The sequence below is a fragment of the Ranitomeya variabilis genome, chromosome 5 (genome assembly GCF_051348905.1).
Source record: "Ranitomeya variabilis isolate aRanVar5 chromosome 5, aRanVar5.hap1, whole genome shotgun sequence".
In the NCBI taxonomy this organism is placed as follows: domain Eukaryota; kingdom Metazoa; phylum Chordata; class Amphibia; order Anura; family Dendrobatidae; genus Ranitomeya; species Ranitomeya variabilis.
This window is the reverse complement of record NC_135236.1, coordinates 393,986,411-394,007,068: the sequence shown is the minus strand read 5'-3', so window position 1 is coordinate 394,007,068 and position 20,658 is coordinate 393,986,411. Positions and strand designations below refer to the sequence as shown.

General features: G+C 47.9%; 1 long non-coding RNA gene across 1 annotated transcript in view; it reads right to left on the bottom strand.

The window, feature by feature from the left end:
- Positions 1-16,095, bottom strand: part of LOC143773683 (uncharacterized) — a 32,073-nt gene extending 15,978 nt beyond the window's left edge. The window contains exon 1 of the long non-coding RNA XR_013215301.1: positions 15,848-16,095. This is a non-coding gene — a long non-coding RNA (uncharacterized LOC143773683). The remainder of the gene's footprint in view (positions 1-15,847) is intronic.
- Positions 16,096-20,658: the final 4,563 nt, after the last annotated feature.

Here is a 20,658-nt window from a genome sequence, read left to right as displayed (position 1 = left end):
TCAAGAATTCAGGAATCTCAGAGGGAATAGATGATGAAATGGAAACCACAGGTACGTCCCCATGCGTCCCCTTACATCCCCAGCTTAACACAGACATAGCTTTCCATTCAAGGACTGGGTTATGAGATTGCAGCCATGGCAATCCAAGCACCAACACATCATGTAGGTTATACAGCACAAGAAAGCGAATAATCTCCTGGTGATCCGGATTAATCCGCATAGTTACTTGTGTCCAGTATTGTGGTTTATTGCTAGCCAATGGGGTGGAGTCAATCCCCTTCAGGGGTATAGGAGTTTCAAGAGGCTCCAAATCATACCCACAGCGTTTGGCGAAGGACCAATCCATAAGACTCAAAGCGGCGCCAGAGTCGACATAGGCATCCGCAGTAATAGATGATAAAGAACAAATCAGGGTCACAGAAAGAACAAACTTAGACTGTAAAGTGCCAATTGAAACAGACTTATCAAGCTTCTTAGTACGCTTAGAGCATGCTGATATAACATGAGTTGAATCACCGCAATAGAAGCACAACCCATTTTTTCGTCTAAAATTCTGCCGTTCACTTCTGGACAGAATTCTATCACATTGCATATTCTCTGGCGTCTTCTCAGTAGACACCGCCAAATGGTGCACAGGTTTGCGCTCCCGAAGACGCCTATCGATCTGGATAGCCTTTGTCATGGACTCATTCAGACCTGCAGGCACAGGGAACCCCACCATAACATCCTTAATGGCATCAGAGAGACCCTCTCTGAAATTCGCCGCCAGGGCGCACTCATTCCACTGAGTAAGCACAGCCCATTTACGGAATTTCTGGCAGTATATTTCAGCTTCGTCTTGCCCCTGAGATAGGGACATCAAGGCCTTTTCCGCCTGAAGTTCTAACTGAGGTTCCTCATAAAGCAACCCCAAGGCCAGAAAAAACGCATCCACATTGAGCAACGCAGGATCCCCTGGAGCCAATGCAAAAGCCCAATCCTGAGGGTCGCCCCGGAGCAAGGAAATCACAATCCTGACCTGCTGAGCAGGATCTCCAGCAGAGCGAGATTTCAGGGACAAAAACAACTTGCAATTATTTTTGAAATTTTGAAAGCAAGATCTATTCCCCGAGAAACATTCAGGCAAAGGAATTCTAGGTTCAGATATAGGAACATGAACAACAAAATCTTGTAAATTTTGAACTTTCGTGGTGAGATTATTCAAACCTGCAGCTAAACTCTGAATATCCATTTTAAACAGGTGAACACAGAGCCATTCCAGGATTAGAAGGAGAGAGAGAGAGAAAGGCTGCAATATAGGCAGACTTGCAAGAGATTCAATTACAAGCACACTCAGAACTGAAAAAAAAAAAAAAAATCTTCAGCAGACTTCTCTTTTCTCTCCTTTCTCTGTCAATTAATTTAACCCTTTTTGGGCCGGTCAAACTGTTATGGTTCTCAATGGCAAGAGAACATAGCCCAGCAAACATAAGAACTAGCTCTTGGAAGGATGGAAACTAAACTGACCATGAACTAAACCTGCCGCACAACTAACAGTAGCCGGGTAGCGTAGCCTGCGTTTTATCCCTAGACGCCCAGCGCCGGCCGGAGGACTAACTAATCCTGGCAGAGGAAAATATAGTCCTGGCTCACCTCTAGAGAAATTTCCCCGAAAGGCAGACAGAGGCCCCCACAAATATTGGCGGTGATTTTAGATGAAATGACAAACGTAGTATGAAAATAGGTTTAGCAAAATTGAGGTCCGCTTACTAGATAGCAGGAAGAAGAAAGGGCACTTTCATGGTCAGCTGAAAACCCTATCAAAACACCATCCTGAAATTACTTTAAGACTCTAGTATTAACTCATAACATCAGAGTGGCAATTTCAGATCACAAGAGCTTTCCAGACACAGAAACAAAACTACAGCTGTGAACTGGAACAAAATGCAAAAACAAACAGGGACTAAAGTCCAACTTAGCTGGGAGTTGTCTAGCAGCAGGAACATGCACAGAAAGGCTTCTGATTACAATGTTGACCGGCATGGAAGTGACAGAGGAGCAAGGCTAAATAGCGACTCCCACATCCTGATGGAAACAGGTGAACAGAGAGGATGATGCACACCAGTTCAATTCCACCAGTGGCCACCGGGGGAGCCCAAAATCCAATTTCACAACACTTTTGGCTCCCTCTTGTGGTTACTAGTGATATGACTCTGGGATTTTCTTCCCTCAGTTTGCACCCAGCTGGGTCGTTAGTTCAGGGGTGTTGCTATATAAACCTCCTGGAACCTTAGTCCAGTGCCTGGCATCGTTGTAATCAGACACATTCTGTTTGCTCCTATCTGCTGGTCCTGGTTCGTGCAAAATTTAGCTAAGTCCTGCTTCTTTGTTTTTTGGGTTATTTGCTTGCTCTCATTTTTGTCCAGCTTGTACTAAATGTGATTCCTGACCTTGCTGGAAGCTCTAGGGGGCTGGTGTTCTCCCCCCGGGCCGTTAGACGGTTCGGGGGTTCTTGAATTTCCAGTGTGGATATTTTTGATAGGGTTTTTGCTGACCATATAAGTTATCTTTCTATATTCTGCTATTAGCTAGTGGGCCTCTCTTTGCTAAATACCTAGCTCATTCTTATGTTTGTCTTTTCCTCTTACCTCACCGTTATTATTTGTTGGGGGCTTGTATCCAACTTTTGGGGTATTTTCTCTGGAGGCAAGAAAGGTCTTTCTTTTCCCTTCTAGGGTTAGCTAGTTCTCCGGCTGGCGCGAGACGTCTAGAATCAACGTAGGTACGTTCCCCGGCTGCTGTTATTTGTGGTGCTAGGATTAGATATATGGTCAGCCCAGTTACCACTGCCCTATGAGCTGGTTTTTGTGTTTGCAGACTTAGAAATTATTTCTGAGACCCTCTGCCATTGGGGTCATAACACCCATGTGTCTCATTCCTGGCTCCTGCCATATGTTCTCCCATCCTGCACTCATGAGTATCCATTCTACCCCATGTGATCTCCCCATCCTGCCCCATCTGTCTCCATCGTATTCTCCTGCCCCATGATCCAATCCTGCCCCATGTCTTTCATTCTTCCCCGTGTCTACATTCTGCCCATGCCTCCAGTCCTGCCCCCAGTGTGTCCAGCAATCTGCCCCAGTGTGTCCAGCATATTACCCCCAGTGTGTCCAGCAATCTGCCCCAGTATGTCCAGCATATTGCCCCAGTAACCAGCAATCTGCCCCAGTGTGTCCAGCATTGCCCCCAGACAGTGTCTGCAGCAATCTGCCCCAGTGTCTGACTCCAGCATATTGCCCCCAGACAGTGTGTTCAACAATCTGCCCCAGTATGTCCAGCATATTGCCCCAGTGTGTCCAGCATATTACCACCAGTGTGTCCTGCAATCTGCCCCAGTATGTCCAGCATATTGCCCCAGTGTGTCCAGCATATTACCACCAGTGTGTCCTGCAATCTGCCCCAGTATGTCCAGCATATTGCCCCAGTGTGTCCAGCATATTACCACCAGTGTGTCCTGCAATCTGCCCCAGTATGTCCAGCATATTGCCCCAGTGTGTCCAGCATATTACCACCAGTGTGTCCTGCAATCTGCCCCAGTATGTCCAATTGTCCAGCATTGCCCCCAGTGTGTCCAGCAATCTGCCCCATTGTCTCCAGCATATTACCCCCAGTGTGTCCAGCAATCTGCCCCAGTATGTCCAGCAATCTGCCCCAGTGTCTCTAGCATTGCCCCAGTGTCTCCAGCAATCTGCTCCAGTGTGTCCTCCAGCATTGCCCCAGTGTGTCCAGCAATCTGCCCCAGTGTGTCCTGGAGCATTTTCCCCAGTGTGTCCAGCAATCTGCCCTAGTGTCTCCAGCATTGCCCCAGTGTCTCCAGCAATCTGCCCCAGTGTCTCCAGCATTGCCCCAGTGTCTCCAGCAATCTGCCCCAGTGTCTCCAGCAATCTGCCCCAGTGTGTCCAGCAATCTGCCCCAGTGTTTACAGCAATCTGCCCCAGTGTCTACAGCAATCTGCTCCAGTGTCTACAGCAATATGCCCCAGTGTCTACAGCAATCTGCCCCAGTGTCTCCAGCATAGCCCCAGTGTCTCCAGCATTGCCCCAGTGTCTCCAGCATTGCCCCAGTGTCTCCAGCAATCTGCCCCAGTGTCTCCAGCATTGCCCCAGTGTCTACAGCAATCTGCCCCAGTGTCTCCAGCATTGCCCCAGTGTCTCCAGCAATCTGCCCCAGTGTCTCCAGCAATCTGCCCCAGTGTGTCCAGCAATCTGCCCCAGTGTTTACAGCAATCTGCCCCAGTGTTTACAGCAATCTGCCCCAGTGTCTACAGCAATCTGCCCCAGTGTCTACAGCAATCTGCCCCAGTGTCTACAGCAATCTGCCCCAGTGTCTACAGCATTGCCCCAGTGTCTACAGCATTGCCCCAGTGTCTACAGCAATCTGTCCCAGTGTCTCCAGCATTGCCCCAGTGTCTACAGCAATCTGCCCCAGTGTCTCCAGCATTGCCCCAGTGTCTCCAGCAATCTGCCCCAGTGTCTCCAGCAATCTGCCCCAGTGTCTCCAGCAATCTGCCCCAGTGTCTCCAGCATTGCCCCCAGTGTGTCCAGCAATCTGCCCCAGTGTTTACAGCAATCTGCCCCAGTGTCTACAGCAATCTGCCCCAGTGTCTACAGCAATCTGCCCCAGTGTCTCCAGCATTGCCCCCAGTGTGTCCAGCAATCTGCCCCAGTGTCTACAGCAATCTGCCCCAGTGTTTACAGCAATCTGCCCCAGTGTCTACAGCAATCTGCCCCAGTGTCTACAGCAATCTGCCCCAGTGTCTACAGCAATCTGTCCCAGTGTCTACAGCAATCTGCCCCAGTGTCTACAGCAATCTGCCCCAGTGTCTACAGCAATCTGCCCCAGTGTTTACAGCATTGCCCCAGTGTCTACAGCATTGCCCCAGTGTCTACAGCATTGCCCCAGTGTCTCCAGCAATCTGCCCCAGTGTCTCCAGCATTGCCCCAGTGTCTACAGCAATCTGCCCCAGTGTCTCCAGCATTGCCCCAGTGTCTCCAGCAATCTGCCCCAGTGTCTCCAGCAATCTGCCCCAGTGTCTCCAGCATTGCCCCCAGTGTGTCCAGCAATCTGCCCCAGTGTTTACAGCAATCTGCCCCAGTGTCTACAGCAATCTGCCCCAGTGTCTACAGCAATCTGCCCCAGTGTCTACAGCAATCTGCCCCAGTGTCTACAGCAATCTGTCCCAGTGTCTACAGCAATCTGCCCCAGTGTCTACAGCAATCTGCCCCAGTGTCTACAGCAATCTGCCCCAGTGTCTACAGCAATCTGCCCCAGTGTCTACAGCAATCTGCCCCAGTGTCTACAGCATTGCCCCAGTGTCTACAGCAATCTGCCCCAGTGTCTCCAGCATTGCCCCAGTGTCTACAGCAATCTGCCCCAGTGTCTCCAGCATTGCCCCAGTGTCTCCAGCAATCTGCCCCAGTGTCTCCAGCAATCTGCCCCAGTGTCTACAGCAATCTGCCCCAGTGTCTCCAGCATTGCCCCCAGTGTGTCCAGCAATCTGCCCCAGTGTTTACAGCAATCTGCCCCAGTGTCTACAGCAATCTGCCCCAGTGTCTACAGCAATCTGCCCCAGTGTCTCCAGCATTGCCCCCAGTGTGTCCAGCAATCTGCCCCAGTGTCTACAGCAATCTGCCCCAGTGTTTACAGCAATCTGCTCCAGTGTCTACAGCAATCTGCCCCAGTGTCTACAGCAATCTGCCCCAGTGTCTACAGCAATCTGTCCCAGTGTCTACAGCAATCTGCCCCAGTGTCTACAGCAATCTGCCCCAGTGTCTACAGCAATCTGCCCCAGTGTTTACAGCATTGCCCCAGTGTCTACAGCATTGCCCCAGTGTCTACAGCATTGCCCCAGTGTCTCCAGCAATCTGCCCCAGTGTCTCCAGCATTGCCCCAGTGTCTACAGCAATCTGCCCCAGTGTCTCCAGCATTGCCCCAGTGTCTCCAGCAATCTGCCCCAGTGTCTCCAGCAATCTGCCCCAGTGTCTCCAGCATTGCCCCCAGTGTGTCCAGCAATCTGCCCCAGTGTTTACAGCAATCTGCCCCAGTGTCTACAGCAATCTGCCCCAGTGTCTACAGCAATCTGCCCCAGTGTCTACAGCAATCTGCCCCAGTGTCTACAGCAATCTGTCCCAGTGTCTACAGCAATCTGCCCCAGTGTCTCCAGCAATCTGCCCCAGTGTCTCCAGCAATCTGCCCCAGTGTCTACAGCATTGCCCCAGTGTCTACAGCATTGCCCCAGTGTCTACAGCAATCTGCCCCAGTGTCTACAGCATTGCCCCAGTGTCTACAGCAATCTGCCCCAGTGTCTCCAGCATTGCCCCAGTGTCTCCAGCAATCTGCCCCAGTGTCTCCAGCAATCTGCCCCAGTGTCTCCAGCAATCTGCCCCAGTGTCTCCAGCATTGCCCCCAGTGTGTCCAGCAATCTGCCCCAGTGTTTACAGCAATCTGCCCCAGTGTCTACAGCAATCTGCCCCAGTGTCTACAGCAATCTGCCCCAGTGTCTCCAGCATTGCCCCCAGTGTGTCCAGCAATCTGCCCCAGTGTCTACAGCAATCTGCCCCAGTGTTTACAGCAATCTGCTCCAGTGTCTACAGCAATCTGCCGCAGTGTCTACAGCAATCTGCCCCAGTGTCTACAGCAATCTGTCCCAGTGTCTACAGCAATCTGCCCCAGTGTCTACAGCAATCTGCCCCAGTGTCTACAGCAATCTGCCCCAGTGTTTACAGCATTGCCCCAGTTTCTACAGCATTGCCCCAGTGTCTACAGCATTGCCCCAGTGTCTCCAGCAATCTGCCCCAGTGTCTCCAGCAATCTGCCCCAGTGTCTCCAGCATTGCCCCAGTGTCTACAGCAATCTGCCCCAGTGTCTCCAGCATTGCCCCAGTGTCTCCAGCAATCTGCCCCAGTGTCTCCAGCAATCTGCCCCAGTGTCTCCAGCATTGCCCCCAGTGTGTCCAGCAATCTGCCCCAGTGTTTACAGCAATCTGCCCCAGTGTCTACAGCAATCTGCCCCAGTGTCTACAGCAATCTGCCCCAGTGTCTACAGCAATCTGTCCCAGTGTCTACAGCAATCTGCCCCAGTGTCTACAGCAATCTGCCACAGTGTCTACAGCAATCTGCCCCAGTGTCTACAGCAATCTGCCCCAGTGTTTACAGCATTGCCCCAGTGTCTACAGCATCGCCCCAGTGTCTACAGCATTGCCCCAGTGTCTCCAGCAATCTGCCCCAGTGTCTCCAGCATTGCCCCAGTGTCTACAGCAATCTGCCCCAGTGTCTCCATCATTGCCCCAGTGTCTCCAGCAATCTGCCCCAGTGTCTCCAGCAATCTGCCCCAGTGTCTCCAGCATTGCCCCCAGTGTGTCCAGCAATCTGCCCCAGTGTTTACAGCAATCTGCCCCAGTGTCTACAGCATCTGCTCCAGTGTCTACAGCAATCTGCCCCAGTGTCTACAGCATTGCCCCAGTGTCTACAGCATTGCCCCAGTGTCTACAGCAATCTGCCCCAGTGTCTACAGCAATCTGCCCCAGTGTCTCCAGCATTGCCCCAGTGTCTCCAGCAATCTGCCCCAGTGTTTACAGCAATCTGCCCCAGTGTCTACAGCAATCTGCCCCAGTGTCTACAGCAATCTGCCCCAGTGTCTCCAGCATTGCCCCCAGTGTGTCCAGCAATCTGCCCCAGTGTCTACAGCAATCTGCCCCAGTGTTTACAGCAATCTGCCCCAGTGTCTACAGCAATCTGCCCCAGTGTCTACAGCAATCTGCCCCAGTGTCTACAGCAATCTGTCCCAGTGTCTACAGCAATCTGCCCCAGTGTCTACAGCAATCTGCCCCAGTGTCTACAGCAATCTGCCCCAGTGTCTACAGCAATCTGCCCCAGTGTTTACAGCATTGCCCCAGTGTCTACAGCATTGCCCCAGTGTCTCCAGCAATCTGCCCCAGTGTCTCCAGCATTGCCCCAGTGTCTACAGCAATCTGCCCCAGTGTCTCCAGCATTGCCCCAGTGTCTCCAGCAATCTGCCCCAGTGTCTCCAGCAATCTGCCCCAGTGTCTCCAGCATTGCCCCCAGTGTGTCCAGCAATCTGCCCCAGTGTTTACAGCAATCTGCCCCAGTGTCTACAGCAATCTGCTCCAGTGTCTACAGCAATCTGCCCCAGTGTCTACAGCATTGCCCCAGTGTCTACAGCAATCTGCCCCAGTGTCTACAGCAATCTGCCCCAGTGTCTACAGCAATCTGCCCCAGTGTCTACAGCAATCTGCTCCAGTGTCTCCAGCAATCTGCCCCAGTGTCTCCAGCATTGCCTCCAGTGTGTGCAGCAATCTGCCCCAGTGTCTCCAGCATTGCCCCAGTGTCTACAGCAATCTGCCCCAGTGTCTCCAGCATTGCCCCAGTGTCTCCAGCAATCTGCCCCAGTGTCTCCAGCAATCTGCCCCAGTGTCTCCAGCATTGCCCCCAGTGTGTCCAGCAATCTGCCCCAGTGTTTACAGCAATCTGCCCCAGTGTCTACAGCAATCTGCTCCAGTGTCTACAGCAATCTGCTCCAGTGTCTACAGCAATCTGCCCCAGTGTCTATAGCATTGCCCCAGTGTCTACAGCAATCTGCCCCAGTGTCTACAGCAATCTGCCCCAGTGTCTACAGCAATCTGTCCCAGTGTCTCCAGCATTGCCCCCAGTGTGTCCAGCAATCTGCCCCAGTGTCTCCAGCATTGCCCCAGTGTCTACAGCAATCTGTCCCAGTGTGTCCTCCAGCATTGCCCTAGTGTCTCCAGCATTGCCCCCAGTGTCTCCAGCATTGCCCTAGTGTCTCCAGCATTGCCCCCAGTGTCTCCAGCAATCTGCCCCAGTGTCTCCAGCATTGCCCTAGTGTCTCCAGCATTGCCCTAGTGTCTCCAGCAATCTGCCCCAGTGTGTCCAGCAATCTGCTCCAGTGTCTCCAGCATTACCCCCAATGTGTCCACAGTCCACCGTTAGCTTATAAAAAAAAAACGAAAAAAAAAACAGTCTCCTCACCTTACCAGCGCTCCACGCGGCGAGCTCCCTCTAACAGCGCACACTCGCCGGCGACTGACAATGACGTCAGACGCTAGCGACGTGTGAGCTGCGGCCGACTTCAGCTGCCAGCCTCCAATTGGCTGGCTGGCGGCTGTTGTTAACTATTGAGGTGCGGGCGCGCGCACGCACCTCAATAGGAAAGCGCCGCAGCGCCGGAAGGGGCCCGGTGAGCAGATGAGAAGGGGCCCGATGCGGACCCCCTCTCTCTGCCCACCGGGTCCGGGGGGCGGGGCACATAAATGCCGGCGGGCCGGGCATTCAGTCACACTCCGGCGGATTATCAGAGGGTCAATCTGCGGTGGCCCAGGGCCCCCCCAAGCCACTGGGCCCTGGGCTACCGCCCATATTGACCCTCTGATAATCCGCCCCTGGTCTATGGCCAGGCAAGTACTTTGGCCAACATCACTTAACTATTGATTTTCTGACGCCAGCGCTGGGCAATGTCATTCTGTCTGACAATGAGATCCTCCATCTGTGATATCCATTTGCTGGACTCTCATGTTTGTGAGCACTTATTTCTATGACATGTTGCTAACCAATACACATGAAGAATAAGGCCATGTGCACACGTTCAGTATTTTTCACGTTTTTTTCGCGTTTTTTCCGCTATAAAAACGTGATAAAAACGCGAAAAAAACGCTTACATATGCCTCCCATTATTTTCAGTGTATTCCGCATTTTTTGTGCAAATGTAGCCTTTTTTTCCGCGAAAAAATCGCATCGCGGAAAAAAAAGCAACATGTTCATTAACCCCTTCCCGACATCGGACGTACTATACCGTCCGATGTCGGGTCCCCTGCTTTGATGTGCGCTCCGGCGGTGAGCGCACATCAAAGTCGCGACATGTCAGCTGTTTTTTACAGCTGACATGTGCGCGCAATAGCGGCGGGTGAAATCGCGATCACCCGCCGCTATTAACTAGTCACATGATCGGGGGTCAGCGATGCTTGGATATTGTAACCATAGAGGTCCTTGAGACCTCTATGGTTACTGATCGCCGGTGGCTGTGAGCGCCACCCTGTGGTCGGCGCTCACAGCACACCTGCATTTTAGCTACATAACAGCGATCTGATGATCGCTGTTATGTAGCAGAGCCGATCGTGCTGTGCCTGCTTCTAGCCTCCCATGGAGGCTATAGAAGCATGGTAAAAGTTGAAAAAAAAAGTAAAAAAAAATGTGAAAAAAATAAAAAAAATAGAAAAGTTTAAATCACCCCCCTTTCGCCCCAATCAAAATAAATCAATAAAAAAAATAATCAAACCTACACATATTTGGTATCGCCGCGTTCAGAATCGCCCGATCTATCAATAAAAAAAGCATTAACCTGATCGCAAAACGGCGTAACGAGAAAAAAAATCGAAACGCCAGAATTACGTTTTTTTGGTCGCCGCGATTTGCATTAAACTGCAATAACGGGTGATCAAAAGAACGCATCTGCACCGAATTGGTATCACTAAAAACGCCGTCTCGGCACGCAAAAAATAAGCCCCCAACCGACCCCAGATCATGAAAAATGGAGACGCTACGAGTATCGGAAAATGGCGCAATTTTATTTATTTATTTTTTTGCAAAGTTTGGAATTTTTTTTCACCACAGGTGAAAAATAACCTAGGCATGTTAGGTGTCTATGAACTCGTACTGACCTGGAGAATCATAATGGCAGGTCAGTTTGAGCATTTAGTGAACCTAGCAAAAAAACAAACAAAAAACAAGTGTGGGATTGCACTTTTTTAGCAATTTCACCGCAGTTGGAATTTTTTTCCCATTTTCTAGTACATGCCATGGTAAAACCAATGGTGTCATTCAAAAGTACAACTTGTCCCGCAAAAAATAAGCCCTCACATGGCCAAATTGACGGAAAAATAAAAAAGTTATGGCTCTGGGAAAGAGGGGAGTGAAAAACGAAAACGGAAAAACGAAAAATCCCACGGTCATGAAGGGGTTAAAATGCGGAATTGCAGGGGATTCCGCACACCTAGGAGTGCATTGATCTGCTTACTTCCCGCACGGGGCTGTGCACACCATGAGGGAAGTAAGCAGATCATGTGCGGTTGGTACCCAGGGTGGAGGAGAGGAGACTCTCCTCCACGGACTGGGCACCATATAATTGGTCAAAAAAAAAGAATTAAAATAAAAAATAGTGATATACTCACCTTCGATGTCTTCCCGCCTCTCCGCTGCATGCTGTCACTTCGGTTCCTGTAGCTGGTGTGCGGTGAAGGACCTGCCGATGACGTCGCCGTCTTGTGATTATTCGAGACCGGTCATGTGACCGCTCACGTGACCGCGACGTCATGGAAGGTCCTGCACGCACACACCAGCTATACGGAACGGATGCCGGTGAGGAGATCAGCTGTCTGCGGGTGAGTATAAGCATTTTTTTTATTTTTTTTATTATTTTTAAACATTCTATCTTTTACTATAGATGCTGCAAAAGCATCGTGTGCACATACCCTAAAACTTCTTTCTCACTAATCCAGGTAGCTTTTCAGCTATAATTAAGTGTTCTCTCTGACACTGGCATGAGCTTAGTAGAGAAAGAAGTGAGGACGGATTTCCATCAAAGGTCTAAAGACAGCTACTGTGTATCCATGTGTACTTATTGCTGAATCTTATAATCCTGAGACTAGAGCTTCAATGCAGTCGTCCAACTCACAACCTATTTCTTTAAAGGGAATCAGTCAGAATGATTTAACCTCGTAAACTATTTATTTGTGAATGCACCTCTTACAAATCCAGCAATACCTTTACCTAATCAGTATGTTCCTCCATTTCTGAGAGGTAAGGCAACTGAACTGATATGCAAATGAGGCTGAAGTGCTTTAGGTATGTGGATGCTCTTTCCAAGCCTCTGTCACTGCAGCTCTAATCCTAACCAGATTTCTCCAATAAGAGACATTAAAAATCCTATTTTCACCTGTGCTATTTATTTATGAAAAAAATTAAAACAAAGGTTACTCTTTAATTTAAACTGACTACTAGTGATGAGCGAGTATACTCGTTACTTGGGTTTCCCCGAGAATGCTCGGGTGGTCTCCAAGGATTTTGGCGTGCTCGGAGATTTAGTTTTCGTCACCGCAGCTGCATGTTTTGAGACTGCAAGACAGCTTGAATACATGTGGGGGTTGCCTGTTTGTTAGAGAATTCTCAAATGTATTCAGCCTGTCTATGCATCTGTCGCACAGCTCACACTGTAACAAGCCTGGACGGGACTGAGTGCGACAGATGTATAGATTGTTCCAGGTGGGAGTTTCAGAGCATCAGAGAGCTTGAAGGAAAGTTTGGCCATTCTGGTACCCTAAGGGGAATGAAAACGCAGAATCGCATTGCGAGCAAAGGACACTTTTTAAGCAGGACTGTAAAGTTAAAGCAGTGGCCATAGAAAGCAAAAGACAAATGAACTAAGGAAACTGTGTGGAAAATGCTTTGAGTTGAAAAGGAAAAGGTCATAAGATTGTGTATCCACTATCTCATGTATATATTCCCTACCAAGTTCCTGTTCAACCAAAACTGTTCATTTTTGAATGGTGGTCTCCCTCATTGAACTTTGAAACATCTGATCCTGGCGAAGCACCAACATTAGTTACATGAGGCCTACATGAGCGTAGCACCCTAACAGCACAAGTTCACACGCTCAGCCAGAACCCCCACTTTCATGAAGCATGCCGGGGCGCAACAGATGTGTGCCTCACATGTGACTACTGCCTGCACCACGTTATCCTTGCATAGTTTGATTTTGTACTTTTTCTGCCCTCATGGTCCTGACCCAGCTTCTTGATCACTGCTGCCAGTCTGTAACCCCAAACAGAGCTTATTCAATGTCCCCAGCCCAGAAGACCCCTGTTTAAGTCAAGACCCCTGTACAGGGGTTAAATGGTGAAGGCCAGGGAAAATCCATGGGATATGGTAAACCTCTGATGTTGGTGGATCAAAACATTGCTGCATCAATAGAGAAGTTCTGTGGTATATACCCAGTTTGTTGAATAGGAAGTCAGCTTTTTTATTTCCAGGGTAACATAACTTTAGCACACAAGGGCGCATAAAAAAAGAATAACTGTTCCATAATCAGTGGAGCAGTACGAATTGTAAGTAGGTAAGAGATAACCATGGGAATAGATCTGTACTGCTGATTTCCAATAAGGATCAAAGAACGAGAATTGAATAAAGTAATCTATTATCAACGTATTTCAAAGTCAATCTAGCTCCTTCATCAGGACAACCGCCTGTGATAAATGTTTTTTACATGTGGTCATCCTGAGGAAGGAGTCATATTGACTTTGAAATGCATTGACAATAAACCATTTACTCAATCCTAGTTCTTGGACCCTTATTAGAAATCAGCAGCGCAGATTTAATCCACTCCCATGATTATCTCTCGCCCACACTCATAGACGCTACAGCAGCTGGTATTTTCGCAGTACTGGTGGTTGTACTACACCCAACCTTATTAGGTGAGCATAATGCAATTGTGTAACTTGGATAAGACCCTAATGTACTTTGTGCTTTTTCATCTAGAATTGTAAGTAGGCACTCAGATTTAATGTACAAAAAATACGCAGAAAGGTCCTATTTAAATTCTACTTTACTTTCATTGTCAGAAAAAGCGCATTAGGATACTACTCTAATGATCTGTGTCAATGAAGAACATTTCATGTGGTGCTACAATACATTTCCTGAACTCTTGGTAAATGGACTAGGGTTATCCAACACAATAATTTGTTTCTCCGAATGACACATCAAGTAGCTTTCATGCATACTTGACCCTCCTGTTTGACAAGAAACCGACTGCCTTTGATATTATATAACATAGCAAATATACAGCCTCTGGTCAGTCTATCTGTAGAGCATTACAAAGCAATGATTTGCTTGTCTGGTCATGCGTGACACCAAAGGACAAACATTATATATTTGCTTTTCCTTTCCTACTACAATTAATTTTTACCATAGGTCATAGTCATGAGACACCGTGGTACGTTAGCACTAGGTACTTGCTATGGAGACTGTGGTATAGTATTTGCATCAGTTATTTGCAGTTCAGTGCACAGCACATTGCCTTGGTGAACGGCTGGATGATCTGTTCATATGAACACTCCATTTTACATCTATTTTCTTTTACTTTTGATGTAACCTGGTTTATCTGAAGGACTACAGATGACCTCCACAGGACAATCACATTTTCTAAAACAAATGCTACAATTAAGCCTGTGCACCGCCATATCCAGTGAGAGGGAGAAGCATTGGGAGAAGGTAAAATTGCAAATTTATTCATTTTCTTAATTTCTTTGTAGTTTTCACAAAAAAATCCAGCTTACATTGTCATAGAAAACCCCCTGTTTAGGGAGAGATTCTGGAGATGACACATGGGGTCTCAACACTTTTGCCAATTTTGAGTAAATGAGGGTGTTGACTGGTCATGGAGACAAAGCCACAATATACAAACGTCTATGTACAGAGCCTGTCTGACTGAGATTCAACATCACTGAGAATTTTATTGTCTTTTTGAAAAAGAGGAACTAAGGGTACTGTCACACAGTACCATTTTGATCGCTACAACGGTACGATTCGTGACGTTCTAGCGATATCGTTACGATATCGCAGTGTCTGACACGCAGCAGCGATCAGGGATCCTGCTGAGAATCGTACGTCGTAGCAGATCGTATGGAACTTTCTTTCGTCGCTTGATCACCTGCTGACATCGCTGGATCGTTGTGTGTGACAGCGATCCAGCGATGTGTTCGCTTGTAACCAGGGTAAACATCGGGTAACTAAGCGCAGGGCCGCGCTTAGTAACCCGATGTTTACCGTGGTTACCAGCGTAAACGTAAAAAAAACAAACAGTACATACTCACATTCCGGTGTCTGTCCTCCGGCGTCTCAGCTTCTCTGCAGTGTGAGCGCCGGCCAGCCAGAAAGCGAGCACAGCGGTGACGTCTGACGTCACCGCTGTGCTTTCCGGCTATGGCGCTTACACAGTGGAGAGAAGCAGAACGCCGGGGACAGACACCGGAATGTAAGTATGTACTGTTTGGTTTTTTTACGTTTACGCTGGTAACCACGGTAAACATCGGGTTACTAAGCGCGGCCCTGCGCTTAGTTACCCGATGTTTACCCTGGTTACCGGGGACTTCGGCATCGCTCCAGCGCCGTGATTGCAACGTGTGACCGCAGTCTACAACGCTGGAGCGATAATCATACGATCGCTGCGACATCACGGATCGTGCCGTCGTAGCGATTAAAATGGTACTGTGTGACAGTACCCTTACAGTACAGGTCAGCATATCAACAGGAGGCACATGTTCCAATATCTATACATTCAAAATCCAGTCTAAACAGTTTAAGCAACTTCTCAGCTTATTGCTGAAAGCAGAACTGTGCTGAGCACACAAAAACACATAGATATTAAACATAAATTGTTAAAATCACAATCAAAGCAATGTATAAAATATAAACCATAACAATATTTTCCCAATTCAACTCTAAAATAATACATTTGATATGATTTAGACTAACATGTCATATAAGGGCCGATTCATCAAATAGTGTTCTGTCCCCACATGAGGCGAATGGAGGTGTGGTTGATTAATAGGGGTTGTCAGATCCTAAAGAAAAAAATGTCCAGCTTCACCAAATCCGTGAAAAAAAGTTTTCTTTATTCACAAACTTAAACATTTAGGATACAAACTTCAGCACAAACCATATGTGTAAGAATCTCAACGCGTTTCTGGAGACTAAGCTCCCTTAATCAAGATGTGAGATCCTACCTTCCCTGTCCTCGATGCAGGGCAGACAGGACGAATGCTGTTCAGCGTCCAGAGAGATAATGCACACCAGGGATTGTGCAATCCAGACTTGTTTATTTGTAAATCTGGACATACAGCGTACGATGGTTATACAGTAACTTCTCCAGAGTAGAGACAAGTACAGCAAGTGTATTTGTGACAGCGAGTGGTCGAAAGACTGATGCATTCCTAAACCTGGTTCAAATGTGTCCTCACAACAGCAAGCAGACTAAAATGAAATGGCTGCCAGCAGGAAGAAAAAGACATGACCCTTGAACCAGAAGTGAAAGGCGTGCCCATAAAATTAATGAATAACAAGCTGCCATATGGAAAAAGTCCATTAGGTGGCAGCAGAGTAAAATATAACAGATACCATACACAGCATGAAAATAATACATAGAAATTGAACAGCACACATGGAACAGCACACTCCCTGTCTGAAATTCTGTAAGGGATTTCACTATATTAATGTCCTTGAAATAAAGTCCACAACCTAGAAATGAAAACCAAACAAAAACATGCATGCAATGCAATAATAACTACTTCAAATGAGATAGATGAATGTCTCTAAGTCAGTTCCTGAGATAATCCAAAGGAAACCCATCTTCGGATCGGAGAAACTGCACTAGGCGAAACTCTCTCCGACCCAACTGTAATCCAATGGGCAAGTACTAGTGCAGTGTTCTGTTCATAGTTTATCCTACCGGAATGTACTCGATCGGTAGTACCAATATGAACTTTTCGTTTGGCCTCTGAAAAGTCTTAGGTTCGCCTTTCCTAAGGATCTTCAGCTCCACCTTCCGGACCTTACAGTCTTCACTAGGGAAAGCCTTTGTAATGATTCCCATAGACCAGTAAATCGTTTGAGTGTGTTTTTCCTTCATTAATACAATGTCTCCTTCTTTCAAGTTCAGTTTACTTTGTCGCCATTTCCTTCTTCCTTGCAGAACCACGAGAAACTCTTAGCCGGCATAAGAATGGTTGGCATTTCAGGATCCATTGACACTGGGACAAGGGGTCTTGAGTAGCGATGAGCGAGCACTAAAATGCTCGGGTGCTCATTGCTCGGGTCGAGCAGATTGGAATACTCGGGTACTAGACCAGAGCGACAAGCCCAATGTAAGTCTATGGGAGACCCGAGTATTTTTACCGCGATCCCCCCCCCCCCGGGGTCCTTTTAAGGTCTAAAAACATCTGAAAATGATGGAAACTGCTCAAATAACAAAAAACACACTAAAACGAAACCAAAATGGATTTTGCTGGGAAATATGTTAAGGTACATCCTTTGCAGGTTAATGACTTGCCTGTAAGGCCAAATAATTAACCCCAGACCGAAAATTTCCTCCCCTACTTTGGCTTAGTTCAGATGCAGTGTTTTTGAAGCATTTTCAACTTTGACATTGCTTTCAACCACTACAAATGCATTCACTGGGAAATGTAATTGCAACAACTAGGGTTGAGCGAAACGGATAGGACAAATTCAAAAATTGCCGACTTTCGGCAAAGTCGGGTTTCGTGAAACCCGACCCGATCCTAGTGTGGGATCGGCCATGAGGTCGGCGATCTGCGCGCAAAAGTCGCGTTTCGTAAGATGCTTTCAGCGCCATTTTTCAGCCAATGAAGGAGGACGCAGAGTGTGGGCAGCGTGATGACATAGGTCTCGGTCCCCACCATCTTAGAGAAGGGCATGACAGTGATTGGCTTGCTTTCTGCGGCATCACAGGGGCTATAAAGCCGACCGCCATCTTACTTCTGCCGATCTTAGCATAGGGAGAGTTTGCTGCAGCTTCATCAGAAGAAGGGATATAGTTAGGGAGGGAAGATTAACCCCCAAACTGCTTGTGCTGTAGCGATTTCCACTGTCCAACACCACCTTTTTTTTGCAGGGACAGTGGAGGCTATATTTTTGTGCATCAGCTCTGTAGCTTATTAGGCTGCCTTATAAGGCTCCCTGATAGCTGCATTGCTGTTTGCACGCTGCTGTGCAAACCAACTGCTTTTTTAAAAGCAAAAATCCTGTTGCTCCTTTCTGTACAGTTACCTTGTTTATTTGTCAACACTTTTGTGTGCAGCAGTCCTTTTTATTGCTGCCATACTTGTCCTGAGATCATTGTAGGAAGATTGAAATTGTACTACAGTTTTATGCACAGGGCCTGAGTTTTGGTTCAGTCTCCCCAAAAAAGTGAGATTCAAATTCTCACAAAGTGGAAATACTTCAGTCCTGTTAGTTTGTCATATATCAGCCAGCCACTTTCTGCCACTTAGATTGCATTGTTATATACACTGGGCCTGAGTTTTGGTTCAGTCTCCCAAAAAAAAAGAGAGATTCAAATTCTCACAAAGTGGATATACTTCAGTACTGTTAGTTTGTCGCATATATCAGCCAGCCACTTTCTGCCACTTACATTGTGTAGTTTTATGCACAGGGCCTGAGTTTTGGTTCAGTCTCCCCCCAAAAAAAGTGAGATTCAAATTCTCACAAAGTGGATATACTTCAGTCCTGTTAGTTTGTCGTTTATCAGCCAGCCACTTTGTGCCACTTGCATTGTGTTGTTTTATGCACAGGGCCTGAGTTTTGGTTCAGTCTCCCAAAAAAAAAAGGGAGATTTAAATTCTCAACAAGTTTATATACACCTTCTACCTTGTTTTACAGTACCATATAATGGTTGTTATTTTGGTTAGATTTTCAAAAAAATGAGGAAGTCTGGTAGAAGAGCCCGTGGGCGGCGGTTGACAGCTGGAACTGATGGTGGTGGTGGTGCATCTGGTGGTAGTGGCAAAAGCACAATAGCACCTAAGGCTGGAGGTGTTGAGCCAGCATAATCATCTGGCTACACAAGGCCTCAAAGGCTCCCTTACCTGGGAGTAGGAAAACAGCTTTTAAAGCCGGAGCAGCAGGAAAAAGTTTTGGCTTTCCTTGCTGACTCAGCCTCTAGCTCTTTCGCCTCCTCTTCAGAAAGTTCCAAATATAAAAGCAGCGAATCGTCAGTGGATGCCCCCGGTCAGGAACAAGACGTTTCCTTGTGTCCTTGACCCAAACCAAAAGTGAAGGATGCGTCAGGCGACACTACAGGTTACTCCGTGGAGCTCTTTACACATACCGTGCCTGGGTTAGAAAGGGAAATTTTTAAATGCCCATTACAAGATGAATCGGACATGGAGTGCACTGATGCACAGCCACAGCTAGATTATTATGCTGTTCCATTGACTCAGATCACTACATTGCCCTCGCAGTGTACAGAGCCAGAATCTGACCCTGATGAGACTATGGTGCCCCGACCCGAACGCTATAGCACCTTACACGGTGACACAGAGGAAGGTGCACATGACATTGAAGAGGAGGTGATAGATGACCCAGTTGTTGACCCAGATTGGCAGCCATTGGGGGAAGAGGGTGCCGCTGCCAGTAGCTCAGAAGCAGAGGAAGATGATCCGCAGCACCCATCTACATCGCAACAGCTGTCATCTGGCAGGCCCGTATCAGGCCAAAAACGTTTGTCAAAAACAAAAACAGTTTTAGGACAGCGTGGCCATCCCGTGAAAGTAGCACAGTGTGCAATGCCTGAAAAGGTATTCCATAGTAGGAAGAGTGTAGTGTGGCAATTTTTTAACCATGATCCGAATGATCAGTCAAAAGTTATCTGTAAGAAATGCTCAAAGACCTTTAGCAGAGGGAAGAATCTTAAAAATTTAAATACAACGTGTATGCTTAGACATTTAACCAGCATGCGCTTGCAAGCCTGGAATAACTACCAAACGTCCCGTACCGTTGGTGCACCTGCTCAGAATGAAGGTAGTCAGCAACGCTACATTGCTTCCCTCACTGTGAGCCCACCGGTTAGGACACCACCAGCAGCAAATGTGGAGGTATCGTTGCAAGGCCAAAGCAGTCAGGGAATCACAAGGTTATTGGTAGGAAACACTGTATGTAGGCCAACATCAAGAATACCATCACCAACCCTCTCTCAATCCGCCTTGTCCACCACCACCACCGCTAGTTCCACCATATGCAGCTCTCCAGTCCAGCTTACCATACAAGAGACTCTCGTTAGGAAAAGAAAGTACTCATCCTCTCATCCGCATACACAGGGTTTGAACACCCACATTGCTATACTAATCTCATTAGAGATGATGCCCTACCAGTTGGTTGAAAGCGAAGCTTTCAAAGACCTGATGGCCTACGCAGTACCACGCTATGACCTACCCAGTCGGCACTAGGGTTGAGCGAAACGGGTCGGCAATTTTCAGAAGTCGCCGACTTTTGGCAAAGTCGGGTTTCATGAAACCCGACCCGACCCCTGTGTGGGGTCAGCCATGAAGTCGGCGATCTTCTGAATCTGGAATCGGAATTCCGATACCGATTCCCGATATGTTTAAGATATCGGGAATTGGTATCGGAATTCAGATTTAAGTGTAAAATAAAGAATTAAAATAAAAAATATCGCTATACTTACCCTCTGACGGGCCCTGGTACTAACCGGGAACCTTCCTTCCTTAGAATCAGCCTTCCAGGACCTTGCGGTGACGTCGCGGTGATGTCGCGGCTTGTGATTGGTCGCGCGGCCACCCATGTGACCGCTCGCGCGACCAATCACAAGCCGCGACGTCACCGTGACGTCACCGAAGGTCCTGGAAGGGCTGATTCTTAGGAAGGAAGGCTGCCGGAACGAAGCCGAGGGTGAATATATTCCTATTAGGTATATACTCACCCTCGGACATGCCCTGCTTCTTTCCGGCAGCCTTCCTTCCTAAGAATCAGCCCTTCCAGGACCTTCGGTGACGTCACGGTGACG